Below are 6072 nucleotides of genomic sequence, written 5' to 3'. Positions count from 1 at the left end.
TGGCAGGTGGCACATTTGGCTTTGAGATGGTTGTGACTGATAGGACGACTAAAATGCCAGGTATTTTTTAGTTTGTTTCAAATTTCATTGTCTCTTCAAGTTCATAACTTCATACTTTGCTTCAACTTTCAAATTTCATTTTTTTTCTTATGTTTATTTTATTTGTAATTTTGTTGTAGATGCATGGTGGAGAATCTATGGTGCCAAAGTACCCCATCTGCAAAAGCTTGCCATTCGAATCCTCAGCCAAACATGTAGCTCCTCAGGATGCGAGTGCAACTAGAGTGTATTTGAAAAAATACACAACAAGAAGCGCAACAGGTTAAACTTAAAACTTAAAATATTGCAAATTTCCAATTAATTTTTTGAATTCATTAAACAATATTTTTTTTATAATTATTATTTTATGATCTTTGTACAGGTTGGAGTCCCAACGACTTAATGACATGGTCTACGTCTACTACAATCTTCGATTGTGGGTGAGGCAACTTGAGAGGATACCTGATATGGAGGCCATCTCATTGGATGGGATTGACACCATTGTTGCATGGAGGGTTGAGGCCGAGAGGCCTCTCATGGAATCTGCTGACGATTGGTTAGAGCAGGAGGTAGTGGAAGGCATAGAGGGGGAGGAGGAGGAGGAGCAACAAGAGGAGGAAGTTCATAACTTCATCCTTTGCTTCAACTTTCAAATTTCATTTTTTCTCTTATGTTTATTTTGTTTGTAATTTTGTTGTAGATGCATGGTGGAGAATCTATGGTGCCAAAGTACCCCATCTGCAAAAGCTTGCCATTCGAATCCTCAGCTAAACATGTAGTTCCTCAGGATGCGAACGCAACTAGAGTGTATTTGAAAAAATACACAACAAGAAGCGCAACAAGTTAAACTTAAAACTTAAAATATTGCAAATTTCCAATTAATTTTTTGAATTCATTAAACAATATTTTTTTTATAATTATTATTTTATGATCTTTGTACAGGTTGGAGTCCCAGCGACTTAATGACATGGTCTACGTCTACTACAATCTTCGATTGTGGGTGAGGCAACTTGAGAGGATACCTGATATGGAGGCCATCTCATTGGATGGGATTGACACCACTGTTGCATGGAGGGTTGAGGCCGAAAGGCCTCTCATGGAGTCTGCCGATGATTGGTTAGAGCAGGAGGTAGTGGAAGGCATAGAGGAGGAGCAACAGGAGGAGGAGGTGACACCACCTACCCGAGCTACCCATGCCACCAGTAGAGGACGTGGTCTACCTCCTCTAGCTCCTACTTCTTCAAGTTCTAGAGCACAGCAGAGTCCACTACCAACTCCACCAGCATTTACATCTAGAGGGAAAGGGAAAGCTATTGCATTTTCTCGCAAGAGGGGCAGAGGAAATCAGTAGTATTAGACTTTAGTTATTTGGTTCATTTCATTGTATATGACATTATGACTCATGATATGAGATACATTATTATATTTTTTGTTGATATTTTGAGGCTGAGTTGGGACTCAGGAGTCAGGACTTACTATTCAAGACATGATTCACTGTTATGTGTGATGTAGCACTAGAAATGATATTACACATCTTATATATTAGTTTTTTTATCATATTTATGTGTCAATGTATTTATTTTATGTTGTAGATGCTTTAGATATTAAAAATTTTGAAAAAAAAATGAATATTTTTTATTTTACGATTTTTTCTAATTTTTTCCCCTCGTCGAAATTATCCCGATAACGATTTTCGCAACATTGAGCAAAATTACAAGCTAAGTTCTAACAATTTGCACTTACAAGGCATTTTCTTTGTCCTTGAGACGTTGGCTTGAGCTGAATCCAAACATGCCAGATGCTTCCTTGTACATATCTCATTGTATGTTGATTTTGTCCTGAATATCCTAGACTTTTGATAGATTTTTTTACAACAGTGCTTCTTCTTGTGAGCGCAATTGGTCAATGTTTGAGCACATCCACAGCAAAAAGAGAAACATGTTGGAGCATGAGGGGTTGGAGAAGTTGGTTTTCATCTACTACAACCTTCGAATGCTCATAAAACAAGTGCAACCAAAGGATACAAATCCAATTTTATTGGATAGTAATGATTTAGAGTCTGATTGGGTTGTGGAGGAAGAGGCCCCTGATTTGAGTTGGCTTGATGAAGAGACTAAAGATCTCTCTAGTTTGCCATCTCAAATGGAGACTCCAAATACCCCTGCCTCACAGTTCCTTCAACCTTCCGATGTTACCACTAGCTCCACGAGGGCTTATTGTAGGCGTGGTCGTCCATGAGTGATGAGACTCAAGATTGTTATGAGACAATTATTTATCATTTATGACATATTTATTTGAATTTTGAACTTGCTGACATTTTTTATTTTAATTATGGAATCATGAGTCTTTTCTTATTCAGTATTTAAATGTTTTTCTTACAAAAATCGAATATGTTATGTTGTACTTTTATAGATATGAGATGATGTTATGAATTATTGCATATATTGTGGTTTTTATAACTTATAAGGATTGGAATTGTCATTAGTTTTTTTTTGTGCTTAAAATTTACCATATTTCAAGTTTTTTTGTATTTTGACGAGTCTCATAAGGGTCGTTCCTGAGTCTTATATGGGTTGACGAGTCAATGCCGTGACGAGTCTTATACAAGTACAAGTCGTGCAACATTGGACCATACTGAGAAAATGAGTTTCTATCAATGTGAGATTAACCTGATGATTACTTACAAGAAATGTTCCATGGGGATGCATCTAGGGGGCACGCCCCCCACATTTCCCATGCTCTAGGGACAGGGGGACACCTACAGAAATGTTTCCCCACACCCCCCTTTGGGGGAAACTAAAGAAGTGCATGGGCATGTAGGGAAACATTCCCTTTGGGGGAAACTCGAGAAACGCATGGCGATATGTTTCCCCAATTTAGGGGATGAATTTCCCCAAAAAGGGAACATTTGAGCCCCCCCTCTCATAGAAGTGGGATGTCTGAGCACTCCTCCTGCAAATTTGTTTTCTAAACCATGAAGATAGGAAAAAAATTGATGGATAGAGTTTGAAAAGTCTAGGAACTTGGTAATTAATGTAATATTAAATTCTTAAAGTAAAAGTGACAATATCCTTTACCTCATCTTTTCTATCCTTGAAACTTGTATGTCATCTATATGCAACCTAAGGTGTTGCATCTTTGTTGTGATCTTAAAGCTTAGTTCTTGTGATGGGGTTGAAATTTGATGTTTGAATTAACATTTGATGAAAAAAAACCTTTTTTAATGTCAAAAAATGTGAAATCAATCCCCTTTTTCGTAAATTTGGGCCTTGACAGACATCCCTTAAATGATGTGCCTCCTTTAATGTTGCTTACCCACCATTACTCACGTCTTTTATCTTGCCTTTTCTATCCTTTTACTTAAATTTTTCACATTACCATTAATTGTTTCAGGATGTTTGAGAGTGGTTCCAACCTCATCAGACTTCATATGTAGAAAGTAGAATTTCATATCTCAATCAAAATTCAGCAAACTTAACAGTTTCCAAGATTTCAAGATTGGAAGTAGCAATAGATAACTCAGCATTAAACAGCAAATGTATATATTTTATTAAATAACTTGGATGATGATACAATTGTGTGAGGCCCTGGGCTTAAATATAGCCTCGGGTGCCTCTTGGGGAATGGGCATGATCAAAGATCAGGCCCTTTGCCTAATTTTACTAATCATTACAGAAGTAACGAATTTTTACATAACATTGCCTTCCTCCTGAAAGATGCTTTGTCCTCAAAGCATACGTAACGATAGATGTTGTTGACGAAATGCTTCCATCTCCCAAGAAGCTTCTTCCTTTGGTAAGTCCTTCCACTTGATCAAGTATTCCTTGATTACTCGGGATCACAGCGTCTTTTCCCTGATGGAGATGATACCTTTTGGTTCTAGAATGACCCTTCCTTCGTCATCTAAAGTCGGAAGTGTTGTTTGCGTTGATTGATGTTCACCAAGTGCCCTTTTAAGGCAGGATACATGGAAAACGTTGTGAACATGACTTTTATTGGGAAGGCTTAAACTGTATGCTACTTGGCTGATCTTTTTGTTGATCTAGTAGGGTCCATAAAACCTTGGTGCCAATTTGTTTTTCCCCTTTGTTTTAAGGACAACTGCTTGTAAGGCTGGAGTTTAACAAATACCCAATCTCCAACTTCAAATTCTCTCTTGGTTCTATTTCGGTCAGCTTGCTGCTTCATATGATTCCTTACATTATTTAGATTTTATTTTAGAGTTTGGATGACTTTTTGGGTTTCTTCTAACTGGTTTTTAACAGCGAGAAGCTTCGTCTTGATGATAGCAAAGCCTTCCATTTTGGAGGTTCGTAACCGTACAGAGCTTGAAATGGTGTCATTCTCACTGACGTGTGGTAAGTGGATTCAGCGAGATGTGACCACTAAACCCACTTATTTTGTTTGTCTGTGGCATAACAACGTAAGTAGGCTTCTAAACATTTATTGACAACCTCTGTTTGGCCATCTGTTTGAGGATGGTAAGTTGAACTCATGTTGAGGTAGGTTCCTATATGTTTGAAGAATTCCTTCCAAAAATTACCCTTAAATTTGGCATCTCTATCGCTCACAATGACTTTGGGAAATCCATGTAATTTGTAAACATTTTTGCAAAATATCTCAGCGATTTGTTTTGTTGAGTCTGATTTCCTCATTGCAATAAAGTGAGCATATTTGGTGAGTCTGTCAACTACTACAAGAATTTTATCCTTACCATCAGACAAAGGTAAACCTTCAATAAAGTCCATTGATATCTCCTCCCATTTCTGATTCAGGATGTTTAAGGGATGAAGTAGTTCGGGTGTCATAGTTGTGAAAATTCCTAATCCTCAAGGAACCCCTACTGCAGCAAATCTGAATCTACTTCACCTACTTCACTTTAATATTCATTCATCAAGTTATTCTCTAAATACTGAAGCAAATTACTTCTGCAGCCTACACTACTTTAAATTTGATTACATGAAACAAAAAACTGAGCAAAGAACAAAATACATAGGACACAGTTATTGTTGGACAAAATAGTCCCCGGAAAAACCCAATACGGGAAAACCGGTGCAGCAACTCTAAGGGTTTTCTATTATGCAGGAGAAAATTTTGAATACAAATCTAGGATGCTCAACTAGCAATCCTTTACAAAGAAAATACTGGACAAAAGACTGATGAAATGATCTCACCCTGTCGCTGGAGAATCAGTGACTGATCCTTCAACTCTTGGGGCTCTGTGTCACCTTCTGATGGCCTCTGCGTCAAACTGCGTCACCCTGGGCAGCTTCAGTGTCACCCCTCCTGGACAAAACACTGATGAAATGATCTCACCCTGTCGCTGGAGAATCAGTGACTGATCCTTCAACTCTTGGGGCTCTGATGGCCTCTGCGTCACCCTAGGCAGCGTCAGTGTCACCCCTCCTAGGTATTACGTTGCCTCTCTGCTCTGGATCTTCAGTTGGCTACGAAATCAACTTTCCTGCCTCCCAAACTCACACCCTGGCTTCTGACACCTAAACTTCGACTTCCCTTTGCAGAAACTCGACTTCCCCTCACTGACTGCGCTGCCTTTGTGTCAACACTGCGTAGGCGCAGGCCCTCCTCTAGACGTTTTTCTGTCCTCTCTCTGCCTTGTATTCTCCGGAAATTCCTTCTCCCAAATTCTCACTACCCCTCTACTACAAGATCTCCCAAATCGATTTTCCTCCTGAGAGCTTCTCACCTCAAAAAATCGATTTGCTCAATCTCTCTGAGTGTGTTTCTAAATGAACCCCAAACCTCCTCCTTAAACTTTTCTCGTTGAGACTTCAACGGTCGAGATTAAGTCTCTAATCAACGGCTAAGATTAAAACATGATTTGATCCGCCTTCTAGATCATTCTCACCATATTTTGATTAATACCCATTAATATTTTAATTTTCCTAAGTTTAGACTTAGGAACCCCATTAAAAATATTAATTATTTTAATAAAATACAATCCGAGTGGAATTTCACCAAACGGTTTCTGGGTTCTTTAGAACTCATGTGCCTTAGCCTCTCCACCAATTT

Source organism: Pinus tabuliformis, chromosome 8 (assembly GCF_031772625.1).
Source record: "Pinus tabuliformis cultivar Carrire ecotype Pingquan chromosome 8, CPIR1, whole genome shotgun sequence".
Taxonomy (NCBI): Eukaryota; Viridiplantae; Streptophyta; class Pinopsida; order Pinales; family Pinaceae; genus Pinus; species Pinus tabuliformis.
The sequence above is the reverse complement of the archived record's forward strand: the minus strand, read 5'-3'. Positions refer to the sequence as shown.